This window comes from Phodopus roborovskii, unplaced genomic scaffold (assembly GCF_943737965.1).
Source record: "Phodopus roborovskii unplaced genomic scaffold, PHOROB, whole genome shotgun sequence".
Classification (NCBI taxonomy): domain Eukaryota; kingdom Metazoa; phylum Chordata; class Mammalia; order Rodentia; family Cricetidae; genus Phodopus; species Phodopus roborovskii.
The window spans coordinates 21,943,835-21,962,849 of record NW_026126410.1 but is presented as its reverse complement, the minus strand read 5'-3'; the positions used below and the strand labels follow the sequence as shown (position 1 = coordinate 21,962,849).

The 19,015-nt window shown below is 40.0% G+C and overlaps 1 protein-coding gene across 2 annotated transcripts in view; it reads right to left on the bottom strand.

The window, feature by feature from the left end:
* Positions 1 to 18,205, bottom strand: part of Prlr (prolactin receptor) — a 156,110-nt gene extending 137,905 nt beyond the window's left edge. The window contains exon 1 of one of the 2 annotated variants that reach the window (XM_051182541.1): positions 17,581 to 18,205. The gene's annotated coding sequence lies outside the window, so the exon portion shown is untranslated. The remainder of the gene's footprint in view (positions 1 to 17,580) is intronic. The other variant, XM_051182539.1, reaches the window with a different exon arrangement.
* Between the last annotated feature and the right edge of the window lie 810 nt (positions 18,206 to 19,015).

The following is a 19,015-nucleotide window of genomic DNA, read 5'->3' as shown; positions in this document are numbered from 1 at the left end:
GGTGTCTAGATTAACACATGCTATTCTTTCTTGTATGTCAAATATTCTAGAAATGCTTTACCCACAAAGGAACGAAAACCTACTTCAGAAATGGTGACATCCTCCTGTACATCTGAGTCTTTTTACAGGAAAGCTCACTAACACAGGATTAATTCATATGTGTGTAATATGACGTTTTGATAAACACAACAGTCACCTTCCCAAACAGCTATATAGGAAAGGGGTTAAGGAAACTTTTACACTGTTTTGACATTCTGGTTCCCAATATGCATAATGGAGCATGTATTCCCAAAGAATGTTCCCTTATGGATGAGTTCCCAGAATTTTTGTCTAGTAGTACTGTTCAATAACAATATAGTAACAATATAGAGGCCATTGTTGTAGGAGGAGTGGAGAACTACTTCTGACACTACCGGGTTTATCCTTCACAGACTAATATCAATTAGAAAGAGGGAAGCTGTGATTTTGAGAGTGAAATTCCTAGAGTACTTCCATGTTTGATCAGATATCAAATTCTCTAGAAAGATTTATAGTTCCTGACTGGTGGGACAAAAATCAAAAAAGTGTGTAGGGGTAAAAATTGGGATTAGAGTACTTGTCTACCACACATAAGGTCTTCTTGGGTTTGATCCCCAAGCACTAAAAAAAAAAAAAAAAAAAAAAAAAAAAAAGAAAGAAAGAAAGAAAGAAAAAAAAATAAATAGTTTTAACTATTAAGGCAAAAATTTTAAATACCAGTCACACCACAGTCACCTATATTTAGGGAGTCTAATTCTGTTTCTGTTTCATGCAGGTTCCTCATTTGTCAGACCTGAGTCACATTGCCCGTGGAACCAAGATCTAACACTAATGCACAAAATACCTTAGTGGAGCCCATTCTTTAAGGAGAGATACCATGCTCAGCCTAGATACAGGAATGTGGGGTGGAGAAGTGCCTTGGTCCTCCCTCAATGAGATGATGGGACAGACTTAGTAGACTTCCTAGGGGAGGCCTTATTCTCTCCAATGAGCAGATGGCAGGAGGGGATGTTGGGGGAGACAGGGTGGCAGGAGGAGAGGTGGAATTGGAATGTAAGCAATAAATTAACAACAAATTATTGGAACAAAACAATTAAATACCATTATTAAACTCTTCATGAATGGAGCTGCAACTTAGTGGCCAACATCAAGTATGAGATTTGGTTGGGATTGAATCTTTAACTGCTTCAGGTAATAGCCAGTGTCATCCTGCTTTTCCTAGTGAATGCTTGCTGTTGATTGGATACATCAGTCTCAGAGTCAGTTGCCTACTTATACAGAGGCGAGATTCTTGGAGAAGCTTAACATGACAGTAGAATGATGCCTTTGCTACTTGCATAATCAGAGCTGTCTAATACTAAACAACAATACAGCCCCATCAGAAATTCTTTGATTCTAAGGGAAAAAAATTAAAAAGGGTTCAGTCAAGACCAGGAGGTTTCCATGAAATACAACCGTGAAGGAAAGTTGTTTTACATTTGAACATGCTTTTGCTATATAGCTATACACAGTCCATCTATGTGGTGAGAATGTATTAAGTCTACTTATGTTTCAGTTGATGACTACACTAGTCCATGTGTAAAGTACTTCTCTAAAAGAAATTCACAACATTTGAAGTTATTACTTTGGCTGATGCCTTAGATTCCCAAACCTTCACTGTGGTTATTGATTTCCACCCTAACAGTGCAACACAAGATACTTGTGTTACTACTGCTATTGTTGTATTTTAATTTCTTATAACATTTTGCTATTGGAGTCTTGTTCCATACTTTATTTTCACAAATATAAGCTTTTTATATCAACAATGACAAAAATGTTTATGGAATTAGGTGTGAATATAAATAAAGATATGCCACAATGACAAGTGCCTAATCCTGTTTCTTTTTGTGCGACCACTAGACTATGTAAGTCTGAGGGCCCATCCATGTAGCCAGAGGAATCAAGGTGTCTCCCTTCACAATTTTTTGGCCTTCTAGATGGTTTAATGAGTCACAAACCCCAAACCATTCCATCTCTCATAAATGGAAATAGATCTGCTTTGTTAGGTTAGTTTTCAGTCCTCAGTGTCCCAGGCTCATTTTCTATGAGCCCAATCTTGCCTCTGGCCACTCAGGCCCTTGTCCAGGCTGAGGCCAAGTGAACAGGCTCTCCCACTCCAGTGGCCAGCTTTGCTTCCAGCAGTGGTGAGCTTTGCCCAGCCTCCTTAGCCATGCCTGTTGCCAGGGGCTCCACTGTGTTTCAGATATTTTACATTTGCCTTGGCTTTACCAGAGGAAGAACAGGTGCTTATACCTTCAATTTTCTGGGAATTGTACACCGCCTTACCAGCTCAAATTTGCCTGCTGGCATCAAATGTAGGGCAACTGGAGATGTTACGATGAGGTAATCTTCTAGCCCATCTCTCTTGAGGAGTTTTCCTGCATGGTTATCAGATTTGGACTCCAAAGACTCATAATGTAGTGCTCCAGATAAATATTTAGCAAGAATGATGGCCTTGAGAGTATGTTATCTGTGGCTGAGTGGACAAAGCACCAAACCAGCAAACTATGGCTCATCATTCCAGGGTCTTTCTTCCATGTACAGCATACAGCTAAAACCACAGGCATTGGGGGTGGACTCTGGGAGAAACAATGACAGATAAGCAGGGTCAGAGATTACTCCACCCTCAAAACTGTCCTGGTATGCAAGCGTGGGCATGTTCATTTTTTACAATGAGCCCAAGGTCCAAAATTTTTAGAAGCTTTTCTATGGGTCACCAGCCCTTCAAGTTTGGTGCTGAGATATGTGCTGTCGGTCTGATTCTAGCAAATGGTTTCTTTTGCAAGGTGCACAAAGGATTCTGTCATCCACAACCAGTTCTGAGTCCACGGATGAGCTTAGTTCTTTGGTATGCAGAATTAGAAATAAGGGCTCTGATATTGGGTGGTTATTCTTAACTCAGGTGGATCCCAAGGAGGCTTTATCACAACTGTGTCTTAGGAGTGTACCAGAGAAGCCACTGTAAGGGATGATGGGAGTTTTCAATGACTTTAACATGTGTCTCCTGATGGCTGCTAGGAAGGCTTCCTTTAAGTCTATATTAGGTAGTTCCATTGCTGTGTACAAGAAAATGCCAGGAGTGCTTCCTTCTTGCCCTGCATGGTTTACAGGGTTTTTTGGCACATTCTTAGGAACATTTAGTTAAGAAGAAGGCATTTTCAAGAGGAAAGCAGACAACAAATGTGTAGAAAAAATAAACAAAAGGGAATTAGGGGCTTCTATGGAGCCACCACAGTGCAGGGATAGAAGAAAAAAAGAATTCCTTTTTAGAAGAGAGAATGCTGATAATGGAGATGGGTTGATATTAGCACGTAATTTATTCATTAGACTTCATATAAAACCCTAAGCAGTTCGTAAAGAAGACACACATACAATCAAGTGGTCATTATTGTGTGACAGCCGCATAGAACTTGCAACGAAGGTCAACAGGACAGGCAGTTTCTGCCTCAGAGTCATACATGGCCTATACCTCCACATGGTCAGTTTTCATTTCTTCATTTCTTTCAGTCACATGGACAATCATCTGCTCCTAGTTGTCTGTGACTTGTGGGAGTTTGAAATGCTTATCAAGTTTTACCCTTAATGAGTATTGAGGCTCTAAGGAAATGGCGGGCTCTGGGACAGTATATAAAGGAGAAGCCATGATGATCCTGCTCTAGGGTATGTCAAATGTAGTGGTATAACCCAAGGAACCTATGAGTAACATACGGATAGATATAGGTAATGAGGGTGCACCATGGGTATAAATAATCCATTATAAGATTTTCTTTCAGGGAAGCATTCTGAATACACAATCCATGTGATCCCTTTTTACTAAGGGATCTCCAAAACCTGTGATGACCCAAAGCTCATGATAAAAGGGAAATCAATCTCTACCCCCTGAAAATGGGTACACATACCAGTTGTGAAACAAAAAGGAATTACAAATAATAACAATCTCAAGTTCTCAAATAAGACTGAGTCTTAGCAGGCTTATATCCCAGGATTCACCCTGGATACTCAACAAATTCTACCTCAATTCTTTATAAACCCACTCTTGATAGAACATTCTCACCAATATGAAGGCTTTACTTTCATCTCTTCCTCCACACTTCTCTGAAAACATATCAGTTTATCCTCAAATAACCACACTGAATAATACATTTGAGTTTAGAAGTGAAATTTCAGAGTGAGGGAGACTCAGAACTCCTAGTAGTTAGTTTCAACAATGGTCAGTAGTCTTTGGCTTCATAGAGTCATAGCATCTTGGAAGACAGAGGACGTAATAATGAGAATCTGATCCATAGTCTCACATGTACATTTTTTAGAATTTTGGAAAGGTTAGAGAGTCTTCATGCATATGTTTTTGCCTCTTTAGTTTTAACCATGAGAAAACATAAAAGTTTAAAAATCACAGATACAAACACTGGTATTATGTTTATGAAGTCATCTGAAAAATCAAATCAGAAAGTTCTGAAAGAGAGACACATGCATCAAGTCTTATTTTGAATAAAGTGATGAAATGAACTAGCCATCATGTTGCTCTGAGCCCTGAATGATTGGGTGTTATCTGAGGGCATAGCTACACTTGATTCTTGAATACAAGTGTTCCAATAAAGAAAGAACTTATATTAGTGACTTGAAGTTGAACTTTTAGTAATTAAGCCCTTTATGATATTTTGAGCTATCTGGAGAATATTCAAACATTTTAAATGGCTTTTAACTTGTAATTAATTGATGCTGCCAGGGAAACCTTCAAAACTTAGTGAAGATCATAGTTTCCTTTTTCTTTTGCAACTTTGAATCTGGAACTTAATTCAATTATGAGAAATATGTGATGTGTGTTGTATAACTTTTTAATAACACTTTTATTGAAAATTTAAGCAAACAGATGAATGAACAAATTGATGATTTGATTAAAATTAACAATCCCAATAATGCATATTGGTCTCTATTAAAAATTACCCCATGGCAGTAGCAGCAAAAGATTGTATCATTTTTTTTAATTAAAATACTTACCAAGCTTAAACTTACAGCATAGAAGATGAGTCATCACAATTACTATCCTACGGTCATTGCAGACACATTTATTGCAGAGATTGAAGGAATCTTAATTGATTTTTTTGTATAAACCTCAATTTTGCAAATCCATTCTTATCATAACCAGGAAGAGAGAAAGGTCTGCCACTTTCAGGCTATTTATTGGGAACTTGAGTCACTTGAGAGAAGAATTCTCTAGCAGTAGATGCACAATGTCAAGTTAAGAATACAGAATGAAACTACTCTGGTCCCTGAGCTTGCTTTATCTCTCCAAATAAAACTCTGGAGAAAAACCTTCAATATTTTAAAAACAAATTGTGATGGCAAAAAGTTAACAATTTCCCTTTGCGTTTTCAGGTTTCATGGGCCCTAGGGAATAAGTAGAAAAATGTTGCATGGCTTGTTAGATGATTTTTGTTTCATCAGACCAAAGAAACATTCCTGAGGTGGCAGGTGGGCACAATGCAGGAACTATGAGTAATAGGCAGAAAGCGTAAGGACAAGAAAGGTATACAGCAACAGGCCTCTGGGGCTGGCAACTGTGTCCAGACCTCAGTGAAGGACCTTGTGCTTCTGTCCTGGTTGATGGCAGGTGGATTAGATGGGAGGCCTCCTGGGAAGGAGCTGGCCTGTCCAACCTCTGCAAACCCTGCCTATCATGGATAAACAAGAATCTGGGAAAACAAATAGGCTGATGGATGCTTATTCAGGGAAAAATCACTTACACTAGAAGCAGGTTCCTGTCCCAAGGATGCCTCCATATGTTCCATAGGTCTCTGACCAGGAAGCAAGAGAGAGTACTGGGGTCCAAGACCCAAGACCTAGTCCCCATGTCCTAATGGGCATGGTCAGTGCAACAGGTTCAGGCAAGCTGAATATCTCAATACACCTGCCAGGTGAAGTGCCACCTGTGGAAGAAGTCGTATGATGGTGACAGCTTCATTTGGAAAGAATAAAAGAGAACTGGATGCAAAAGGCACAGCACAGTGGCTGAAACTCAGAGCTTTGCAACCAGGCTCAGTTCAAATCCCGGCCTTGTCATCAGACATCAATGTGATATTGGACAAATGACTAAAGTTCTTTTACTATGTCTTCTTTCCTTATGTGTAAAACCACAACACGAATATTCAATTATCCATATAACTGATTATGAAAATATCCAATTGAGGATGGCTGAGATGACTGAAATTCTCAGGACATTCTTGCAGAAAGTAAAGGTGTATTAAGTACTAGTCATCACGGTGTTACAATTATATGGAGAAACTGACCAACGGCATAAAGCAATAAAGTCAGGAAGGAGTTGATAAATGTAGTTAATAACAAAATGCTCAGGAAAGATAAACTAGCAACCTGACTGTGACCATTCCAGGACTTACCAGAAACATAGTCATTAAAAACACAAACCCCATGAGATCGGTCTTGATACAGGATGGAATTTTTATGGCCAGAAAGTAACAGAGAGCAAATAGAAACTTCTCTTTGGATGGAATTTATTATATTTTTTTGTGGTTAAGTAAGTGAAGCCCCACATTGCTAATGTTTCTAAGTAGTACTGTGGACTACTGGATTTTTAGTTCAAATCCCGTGACAATACTTGGGATTGGGTTTGTCAGCACAGCCTAATCATCTGGAAGCTATGCTTTTCCTATTTCGGAATTCTACGCTCAATCCGACAGCCTTCTATTCTACCAGTGTAAATTTACCACCATACATTTTATCCCCTGCTTGTACATCTGTATGGTCAGCATCCCATGGTCCTTTTGCTTCTGGTTCCTAGCCCATCACCACATTGATGTTAAACCTATATTTTAAAATCCATTCCTCCTCTGCTTGAAACCTGCCAGTGATTCCTTCCCAGAAACTGAAATCCCAGCTCTGCCCCATGATCTCAGGGCTTCTCACTCTTTATATGCCTGTCCCAGCCCCTCTGAGATCCACTCACACTGACCTCCTTTCTGTTCCTCATATACGCCATAGTCTTGTCTCCTCTTCCTGCAGCCATTTTCCTCTCAGATTTTTGTATGGATTTCCTTCTTGGTGTTGATTTGGTAATCAGAATACATATCCCAAGAGAGGGAAATTCATGCAGGCCTCTTTAGAAATCATAAGCTTCCAGTTCTGTTTTACATCTTATTTTTCTTCTTAGCATTAACTTTTTATTTGATTTTTAAATATGGACATAGGTTATTTTATCACTGGAGTATAAATTACTCCCAAATATCATTACTCCATCTATAGCTGCCATTTTGAGCCCCTGTAGAATCTCTACAAATAGAAAGTGAGTGTATAAAACTGTCAGATGCTCCAACTGCTTCATAAGCAACAGAGCTCCATCAGTCTCTCTCTCTCTGAAACCTATTTAGCGGTGTCTGTGTTTACTACTAACTAATCTTAAAAACTCAGAAACCTACAGAAATGAGAACAGCTCATCATTTTTCATCTCACTCTCCTATCAAATCTAATATAAAATATGATTTCCTTTTTATATTAATACAACTTCTTGAGAAGGTTGGAGTCTCAGGCTCAGCTAGGTTAAAGGCAATTGGTTTTAGAAGTATTCTCCACATTCCCAAGTTCTCCCATATACAGGGTGACTTGAAATTGATTATTTCTGAACAGATCTTTATTATTATTCCTGCAAAGTCTGTTGCAGGTAGTCTCTGCATTCCAAGTGATTTTCCCAGGTGTGTTATGTCATTACACAACCTAGTTAGTTCTTGGCAAGCTTAACTTGGTAAAAGTGTATCCATGACAGTCCTTGGAAACTATCACTGCCATTGTCCTTTTAATAAGGGTATGAGTATGCTAGGAATGGAAACAACTGACCTGAAAATGGCTGAGACATGAAAGCAAGTCTTGATCAACTAAAGATAAACACAGCAATTGAGATATTCAATTCATGGGTGGCAGGCAAGCTCACCCTTCTTATTTCCATCTCATAATTATTAACCTTATGGCAAACTGGCTTTCAAATTATATATAAGAATTCTTAATAATAAGGTGATTTGGGGTGACTTTGAGGTTGGAATCTGCTTATAGTAGGAGAAAAAAGCATGCTTTAAAAATCTAATAATCTGAACCGTACACCAGTGTACGTGTAGAATAATGGAATTACCACAGAAGGAAAGAATGGTTTTGATTTGGGGGTCATGTGACATGAAACAAGCAATAAAAGAAATAGTTACTAGCAATTAAGAGATGGGTTATTGCTGAGAAACAGTTCTTCGGAATGCTTGCTCGTCATCCTCATGTGGGGAACTATAAATAAATACAGACTCTCAGTCCTCATTCCCAGAATCTGACTCAGTGGGCCTATGGGTAATTTTTAAGGCTCCCAAGATGATCCTCCTATGCAATCAGTGCTGAGAACCACTGGTTTAGAGCTTGCTACAGCTAAAGCTTTTGGCAATTATTCTTACATTAGTAATGGATTTGGAGACAGAGGGGAAAAAAATTGAGAGTGATGTGAACTGACCTGCCTTCTCCCCCTAAAGAGACTGCCATCCATGCTGTGATGAGATGATTGACGGGCTGGCTTTTTTTTTCTGTCATCCTTTAGAAGCAATGCTAGCTTCATCATTGGCAAAGACCCAACTTGTAGAAGGAACTCTTTTAAAAATGCAGCTCCAAGAGCAAACAGACAGCTTACAGAATGAAAGAGAACCTTTGCCAGGGGGCTAATATCCATAATTTAAACATAACTGCAAAATGAACATCAACACATACAAAATAAACAAACAAAAATAGCTTGCCAGTCAACAAATAGGCTAAGAAAATGAGCATACCATTCTCTAAAGAATAAACACAAATGGCTAGTGTATATTTTTTTAAAGTGTTTGATATGCTTAGGCATTAGGGAAATACAGAATAAAATCACTTTGAGTTGGGCATGGAGGGACATGCCTTTAATCCCAGCACTCAGGAAGCTGGGGCTAGCAGATTTCTGTGTATTCAAAGCTAACCAGGACTATACAGTCAGACCCTGTCTCAAACAAATAAAACCACTTTGAGATACCACCTCACTAACTATCTAATGTCAGAATGTCTACCATCAAGAAATTTGACAACAAATACTGTTGAGAGTGTGAGGAAAGAAACATATTTACCTCTGGTGGGCACGCAAATTTATTTGGAGGTTTCTCAGAAAATTGCAAATATAAATACCATGTGACCCAGCTATATCACCCCTGCACATATACCAAAATGTCTTAACATTCTTCACAGAGTTGCAGTTCTATATTTTTTTATTGCTGTACTCACAACAGCATGGATTAGAACCAGGCTACATGCCCATTAGTGGATAAATGGATAAAGAAAATGTGGTTCAGATACACAGTGGAATTTTATTCAACTGAAAAGAAAGTGAAATCATGAAATTTGTGAGAACATGACTGGGCATGGAAAATAGTATATTATTAACCAAGATGAACCAAACTCAAAAGTAAAGAAGAAAAAAAAATCACATTCTCACTCACATGTGGTTCCTATTTTATAATGTAGTCATTTCTCTACCTATCTTCGGTTTTATAAATAGCTGTAAATATGTATAAAGCCTAAGAGACTAGAAAGAGGACTAAGAGAAGATAAAATTTGATGCTGAGCAGGGGGTATAGAAGGGGAATAGGACAAATAGGACATGAATTAGAACAAACATTGGGAGTAAAGTTCCAAGGAAAGGAAGGGGGTGGGCTGAGGAGGAGATTATACTACCATATAGTTTGTTTGAGAGTGTCATGATCATATCTAATACACTGTATTGGAGCTGAGGAAATGGCTCTGCTGATAGGACCACTTGCTGCTCTTATGGAGGACACAGGTTCATTTTCTAGCATCACATGTTGTTCACTCCCATGCCCTCTACCAAACTCTTTGGACACCAGGCAGCCATGTGGTGCATGTACATGCATTCGGACAAAACACTCATATGCATAAAATGAAATAAGTAACTCTAAAAAAATAAGAATAAATAAAATAAAAAATTCTTGAAGGCACAACTGTAAAAACATGGGTTTCTTTACAGAGCTATGTCATACCATCCCTTGGGCCTACTGCTGGAAAAGTAGAATCAAGTCTCAAATAATGCCTTTCAAATTGTATCCTCTAATATCATACCTCTGTGAATGTGATATAGCTTGTATCTGCTTTATGATACATAGTAGTGACCATGCTTTATCAGAGCTGTTTTTAATTATGTCACTCAGAGTGTTTTCTTTCCAGATGATGATTGAGAAGCTAATTTAAAAACAACAAACAAACAAACAACAACAACAAAAACAAACAACAAATGGTGCCAGGTACCACAAGAGTAACAGAACTGTGCTATTTCCTGGGATTTTGTTTTTTACCTTTTTTTTTTTATATATAATGGTGTGTGCTGGATGTCTGTACAATTTTGTTCAAATGGCTACAGAACCTGGAAAAGCTGTTGCTGCTATTGATGCATAATATACTGCTATTATTGATCTTTTTATATAACACACACACAGACACACACACACACACACACACACACACACACACACACATATATATATATATATATATATATATATATATAATTTGAAATTTTGGAAACTTTACCTGTGCTGTCAACTTTGGAAAAAAAGTATCCCAGTTTACCATGTTTAGTTGGCATTGTACAGAAATTAACAGCCATATTGGTCTAAAACTGTTGAACCTAAGTTTTTTCATTTGTACAGGGGTAACACACTGTATTAAATATGTAAGGTCTTATCTACGTGGGTTTGATTACAAAAACTAATAAAGTATTCTAAAGTATCCTCTAAATAATGAAAAAAACAAAACAAAACAAACAAACAAACAAAAGCCATGGGTTCCCTCATACTCTCTCACTCTCTTACAATAAGGAATCAATATCCTTTCCAGGAGCAAAAGGAGAGATCAGAACAGATGTCAGGTACCAGAGTCAGCAAGAATACAGCCAGAGCCCTCACTACCCACATCAAGAGTTTTGGATTATAAGTGGGTATGACCAAGTATTGCTTGAGTAATAGCCCAAGTCTCATGGGACTGCAGTTAGGCTGCCTTCTGGCAGCTGATACCCATAGTGTCTCACTGCTGCCAGCTAAGGGAGGTTTGTAATCCTATCTACTGATGTGTAACACAAATTCATTCATGTAAGAAATGACACTGTTGGAAACAAAGACTTCTGTCACTGACAAGAGGCTGGACAGACTCACTTTGAGGACCTAATACAATAGAGAGTTCCACAGCTGAGGACTCTAATCTCTCTCACCTCTGTCCCAGCCAGCACCATGACCCAGGGCAAGTCATTAGCATCCATTTCCCAATTTGTAAAATTGGAGAGGTGAAAAAACTACAGATTGTTATGGAGTAGCCACTATGGACACTAGTGGGCATGATAGGCCCTTTGAAATGACTGCAAATCCTTGTAGTTAAAAACAGCTTAAGGTTGGCTATGGGTCACTATCAAAGCACACAGAGAATGCAAAGGATCAGTCAAAAGGAGGCTTTAGAGGCATCATCCAAGAAGATGGGGTCATAGCTGGCAATTATTTGGAAGCCTATGTATAAATGCATATGTAGATAAAATTTCAACAAAGAAAAGGCCACATTTCTTGTTTGTCTATTTTGTGTCATTTAGAAGAACTTCCTTTATTTTTTTTATCATGATGATATTCAAATTCTGGCTTTACATTAGAACACTGGAGAATTCAAACAAAAACAAAATAAACCACACCGGTTGTTGATAGCTAGATTCCAATCCTGGGTTGACCAGATGGAGACTGTACGTGCAGGCATTAGTAGTTTCTCAGCTTTCTAGACAATTCTAAGACCACACTCTGCTGCAAGAGTTATTGAATTAGGAACGTCTGCAAACACCTCATGCATGCTTCCTTCGTCATATATGTCCACACCTCATGCATGCTTCCATAGCTGTGTATGTTCATATGTTTCTGTCTGCTATGGCCTCTCTTCCCCTTTCGCCTTAGGCTAATATCATCCTCAATTCCCAACTTTCTCCTGACCCTTAGCAATGAACTTTATAATTTATATGTATCTTGCCCTCCAGTATCCCCAAAGTCTAATTGTTTGTATCATCTATGTCACATCCAGGGAATGTTCTCTTACATTGCTACTGGACAATTATGTTCACATACCTTTTCTGTATTAGAGAATATACTCTGTCCTTCCAGATCCTTGCTCTCATGAAGTTGGACTCAGACTTCTTGGAAGAAAAGATGATTTCTCTCTTTCTTTCTCTCTCTCTCTCTCTCTCTCTCTCTCTCTCTATATATATATATATATATATATATATATATATATATTATATGTATGTAAAATCATATATAAATATACAATCACATATAATCACATATATAAAACACATATAAACACATATATAAAAGCACACACACACACACACACACACACACACACGTTGATCTTCTTAACTTTCCACTAAGGTTCACTCAAGTCAGCTTCCTTTTTAATTATCTTCCTTAGGTCTAGAGTTCCAATGGAAATGAACAGATGACAACCAATGCTATTGGCATGCAGCAAACAGCATTTTGTATAGTGCTCTGCAGTATCCACATAAAGAAAATATGTCCTTGCAGGTGAGTGGATAGAGTCCAGCAGTGCTCAGACCATCAATGATATAACTAGGTTGATATTTTTTTAGAATATACTTCTCCCTTAGCATTTTCTGTACTAAACTCTAAACTTATACTAGTATTATTGGAAGAAATAAAGTGAGCATAATAGACAAACCGACTTAGACAAACCTATACTCTACATGCAGGATCTCCCAAGTCAGAGAGCTCCTCCCATTCTAGACTCAGACTGCACTTCCCTTTGCAGTACATGAAACTTGGAGAACAAACTATATCTTTATTTCAGTGACATACCTGGCCATTTTAGCCAGTGAACAAAGAAAACAGAGGTGGCCTTTTGTGACACTCTTGAAGCAGTCCTCCTGGAGATCAGGACTGCTTCTTGTTCAAGCTGTTTTCATCAAGAGAACAGAGAGGGAAACACACTTATCACCACGGGAGGTGACTTAAGGAGCTGTGCACACATATGTGAAATCTTAGCTATCTTCTCCCTGGCTTTCCAAAGTGCTAAGAGATACAAATGCATTATCTTAGGAAGCAATTTAGAGATAAAAACATTTTTTTTTTTTAAATGTGCCTTTGGACATAGGGTTTTGTGGAAAAGTACCTTGAGATTTTTCCTACAGGAGGGACTGTATTCTGGTGACAAATGTAACCACAGAGTTACTTTAATCAAATCCAATATCGGCATGGTGGAATTGGCTTTAACTACACCATCTACACACCATCAGCATGAGGGGTGGGGAAAGGGAAATTTTTGGTAGACATGAGAAGAATATTCACCAAACATAGAGAAAAAAATATATTTCCAGGAGAAACGGGGAAGGAGGAAATTCCTATTATGTCTTTGTCAAGTTATCAGACTTAAGTAGAGCTATTCTATTCAAATGTAATGTAAGCCATTTGATATGGTCACTTAAAATTGTTATTAAGGTACATTAAAACAAATTAAAAGCTAGTAGGTAAACTTGATAAATTTTTATCTAAAACAGTTTAATCTAAAATGTTATAATTTTACTACACAAACTAAAATTAGGAGCAAATTTGCTTCTTGTATATGGGTGCCAAGTGTTTAAAATCTAGGGAGTTTTATAAATTGAGCACCTATCTCTATGGGTCGGCCTCATTTCAAGTACTCCAGAACCACACATGGCTCTGTAATCTCTATATTTTCTTTATAGAACATACTGATTTCTGGAATGGTCTTTAAAATAGATTTATTATTATTATTTGTGCTCAGGTATCATGTATTCATATGGGTATATGGACCACAGTATTTATGTGGATCTTGGAGGATAACTTTGTGGAATTGATTCCAGGGTTTTATTGAGGGAACTCTGGTATCCAGGCCTTCTTGACAAGTGTCTTTACCCATGGGGCCATCTTACCAGACCTTGAATGATCTCTACATGTTTGTTCACCTACCTGCTAACTACCATTTTTCCTTACCTAGAAGCTCCACAAAAGCTATCTAGATTTAATCTTTCTCCTCCATTGTATAACCAATTACTCAACACATAGCAGTGTAGACAAATAAATGAATGAATGAATCCTTAACACAGGAAGCAAACATAAATAGTGTCTTGATGCAAAAACTAGTATAAAACGAAAATCCCAGAGTCCTCTGAATGAGAAAGGATTGCCCAGGATTTGAGTGACAGCCAGCCAGCCCCAGCTTCATCTGCTGATACCAAGTATCACTTTTCTGAAATTTACCAGCTGGGCTTGGTAAGAACCAGGAAAACAACTATCCACAAGTAGTTTGTTATTGCTACAAGTTAATATGTGCCCCAAGTAAAGTATCTATTCATCTCACTTAAAAGCATCCACCACATGTGGTTATCCCTGCCCTTGAGACTAATCCAAGTCCAGTTGGCATGATGCAATTTTCTGATATCTGAAAGGCTGGCAGCACTGGGTAATGGCAAAAGAATGGATGACAAAGTCAGGCAGATCTAGGCTTCTACCCCAAACTCTGAGGGCTGAGAATATTATGTAAATTATTCTAGCCCTCATTTTCCTTACTGGTAAAACTTTACATGATAACTCATACCTTCAGTGTTTCTGTGAGACTTAATTGAGGAACTGTATGGATGTATTCACTACACTGAACTGTAAAGGTTCAGTGAAAGGTATCAATATTACCATCAAGTACTCTAAGAACATGCTGGTCACCAATCTTTCCTACTTTGTGAGTATGCAATTTCCTTCTCCTTGAGGCTTGATATTGTTCTTCTGTTTGGACCTCCCTAAGAGGTTCTTAATGTATGTGTACAAAGCAATGAAAGGTAGCAATGGAGACATTTATCTCTACAGAGATATTTGTAGTGTATTTGGAGATAGATCTGGGGATATTTCTGGTTTCATACTCAACTGCTTGCAACTATAGACACAGATAGCTATTTGTGTTCAAAATTACAGGTCAGAAAGGAACAGAAAGTCTGAGAATCCACGCCAATCTGCAAGTATTTTATTTGTTGCCAATACACAGAGTTCTGCTTGACATAGCACAGCTGAGACAGTAAACTTGACCCTGAATTCTGAACCTCTCTCTCATCTTAGAGACTAATGAGCTGGTTTCACTCACTGCTCTGTTGGCAGAACCCTCATAGGAGAGACAGTGGGCTGCTCTGAAATGCATGGACTAGAGGGCACTTGCAATGTCACATTAAAATGAACAAGAACAGTTGATCACTGAACATGGGTGGTGCATGATGGAAATAGTATTTTCATATCCTCAACAATCACACAAGAAAAGCTGATTATTCCCCATCTTGCAGCTGGGAAGAGTGAGGCTCAGAGATACCCAGTGACTTGCTGAAGTGTAGCTGTCATTTGAAGTGCAGGCTTCCACTGAAGCTCTCAGGCTCCAGTGCCACATGCTTTCTGCTACACTGCCCTGTGCTGTTGATGGAAGATTCATTTCTATGGGGTGTGAGACTCTCTAGATGTTTAAAGACAAAGTACATATGCCCAAAGGAATATTACCACCGAGCCACACTGTGTTTGTCTCCAAGCAAAGCCTTGGCCCTGCTCTCTGACAGTCAGCCAGTTGGCCTGTAGGACATTGGTTCATGTGGACACTGACCTCCTGTAGGCTGCTTTCCAGGGCTATTTGTGGACAGAAATCTCTAGGGTAGTGGTTCTCAACCTGTGGGTCAACCAACCCTTTCACAGGGATCACATCAGATATCCTTCATATCAAATATTTACATTACGATTGAAAAATAGCAAAATTACAGTTATGAAGTAGCAACGAAAATAATTTTATGGTTGGAGGGTCACCATGACACGAGGAACTGTATTAAAGTGTTGTAGCCTAAGGAAGGTTGAGAGCACCTGCTCTAGGCAGTGGCTCACACCTTTAATCCCAGCACTCTGGAGGCAGAGGCAGAGGCAGGCAGATCTCTGTGAGTTTGAGGTCAGCCTGGTCTACAAAGCTACATAGAGAAACCCTGTCTCAAAACAACAAACAACAAACAAAAATAAAAAGGAGTTGAGAGGAGGGTCCCTGAAAGCATACAGACTGACAAAGCCATTGAGGACACACACTTTCTGAGCACCCTGTAAAGGAGGACCGTCTCTCCCAGCAAAGCCTCAAACTCTGCAAGGCTACCAATTATTCCCACAGCCAGCCCAGCCACCAGCAAATACTTGGCTGGATGGGTCCTGATGCAGCATCCTTAAAGACAAGGGATTTTCAGGCACGATCAACACAGAGTATTCCTGTAAAATTCCTCATCTGTTCCTGAAGCATAGTTTCTACCCTGGGGAAATGACTCAACCAATTCTCAAAAGGACCCCTGCTTTGAAAAGGCCACTGAAATTACCCCCCCCCCCAAAATCAAAAACAAAACCTAAAATGTTCCTGTTTCTGGCAGTGTTCTGCACCTCTGCTCCATTAAGAACTTACATAAAGAGTTACCTATTTCCTTAAATTTTTCAGAGTATACTGAGGCTAGGAGAAGGTAAACTCCCAAGGTTGTGTCTAACAGAGGCAGAGATACAATTGGTCAAGACACTCAGGTGGGAAATCTTCTCCAGCCAATTCCATGAATGAAGATTAAAGGATGCTCCCATCCCCATGAGATTAATAACAGGTAGCAAACATTTTCAAGCTCAACCACAAGTTGATGTTTATTAGGGAAACACGGGTTGCTTCCATGCCACACAGGTAGAGGTCACTAACAGGATATTTTTTTCTACTCAAAAGCCACAATTACAGCCCTTACCTTCCCCTATATGGGTCCGGGTTCTTGGAGTCCACCCCCTTCTTTGCTCCCTGGTCTCCTGTTCTCTTCTCCAGAAGCTTGGTCTTGCTTCTACCCCCAGGGCTTGAATTCCTAGCACCTGGCCAGCAGGCTAAGATTGCTGTGTGAGTGTGCTGTGTGCGTCCCGGGTGGGGGTGGGGGTGGGAGTGGGGGTGAAGGGCGCAGGTAACTCAGTGTCCACACCCGGCACTCATCTGTGCTGCCCAAGATAGCTAACATTGCATCCCCTGTCTGATCCCTTTCCACCTCCCTGCTCTCTCCCTAGCTTTTCATTTTGACACAAACCACCTGCAACCCCAAAATCCCACAATCATGCTGCACTCGTTCTCAAGGACGCACTTGAAGGTATATTTTAAAATACTCCGAGTTGTAAAACCTGGGTTGCGTGGTCAAGCACCTTGGCATGTGTTTAGCTTCTTTAAAGAGGGATATCGAGGCTTGGCTCTAAGCATGGGCACAGCACGAGATGGGATTTCCTTGTGCCCGCGGGCTCTGGCTGCTGCCTGGCATTTTCCCAAGCCGTGCCTGCAGCCAACTGCTCTGCTCCCACACGCGCCCTCGAACCCGCGGCCCTAGAGAGCGCCCGCCCGCGCCGCCCCTGGCCGCGCGCAGCCTTGTCTGCCCTTGGTACTTACTTTTGTTGCGGAGAAAAGTCTGCCATACCAAGCGGTGAGCACTTCCTGCAAAGAACGCGAGCTTTCTCACTGCAGGTAAAGCTGTTTCCTGAGCCCTGGGTAAAATCCAGTATGCAGGAGAAGAGCGAGTAAGACAGAACAGGAAGGCGGGGAAAGCCCAGCCCAGAAGACCCGGCGTCTGGGGATTTTAGCCTCTGCTCCGCAGTCGCCAGCCGCTTGTCTCTGCGAAGAAGCTCAACTCGGTGCACTTGTTCACTCTTTCTTCACTAGAGGAGGAGTCAGTATTGCAACATGCATGTTTCTTGCTGGAGGCAAAACAGTGATTTTTCTCCAGCATTCAAAAGGTCCAGAGCCTGCCAATTTTACAAGGTGACGGAGGTAGTTGGGTGATTCGGAATGCAGAGAAGAGGTGGACAAGAAAATTCCTGATTTCCCCCGGATCCGTTTTGCATGACCAAGGGACCGTCTTCCACCAAGACTTGGCCAAAAAAAAAAAAAAAAAATGCCCTTTAAGTCGAGTGACCTCAGAGATGATATTTTTCTCAGTAGCCAAGATGAGGCTTGGTGTCAAATTTCTTTCCTTCTTTCCCAGCAAGCAACACTGAGCAGCAGCTTGACAGTACTTGAGGGGGCTCCGGGGATTGGGGATTTGAGTCACACCTTCCCTGAGAAGGAGGAGGAGTCAGAGAAAAGTGGTCAACAGAGAATATGCAGTGACCCGAGGAGGCTTTGCTTTCTTTTTTAACACAGCAAAACTTCCAGGGCTCTGCTTCGTGCCTAGCCACGTCACAACAGTACAGAAACACCCGAGCTGAATGTTATTTTATTGCTCTTGGTATTAACCAAACCATTGCTTCTTTTGTCTTGTAGCCCCTCCCCATAGTCTCTTAAAAAATATTAAAAGTGAATAGCAACAACTGCTTGAGTTAAATAGTTATCTCAGAACAGGTGAGTAGGCAGGGTTTGATGCTATTGATGAATACTGTGTCCTATGTGATGTAACTTAGAGGGCCACTGTGGGTTCTTTGGAACAAGCTATTGAGATTCCCCCCCCCCCCATAGGAACACGTCCTTTCTTCCTTGAATTGACTGACACTTTGCAATAACTGGAAGACCACATTCAGCAGTGGCTTTCTGCCATGGTTCAGGAAACCACTTAAAGTCCCATGATGTTTGGAAGAGGCACCTGTATGGGCTAAATATTTGCTACCCGTACAAGTTAAACCATGGTCTCCATCTAGGTTTCAGAATATGTGGGGCGTGCATCTGCCATTCACACACTGTGCAGGCTTCTGGTTACTAAGGTGCACGATTGCTCACTAGTAACGAGAGTGTATAATACTTGTCTATTTTCAAAACTAACGGATATTATCTCCAATGGTAGAAAACAGACACACTTACTGGCCAAGTTATGTTCTGATGAACCCATTGTTGT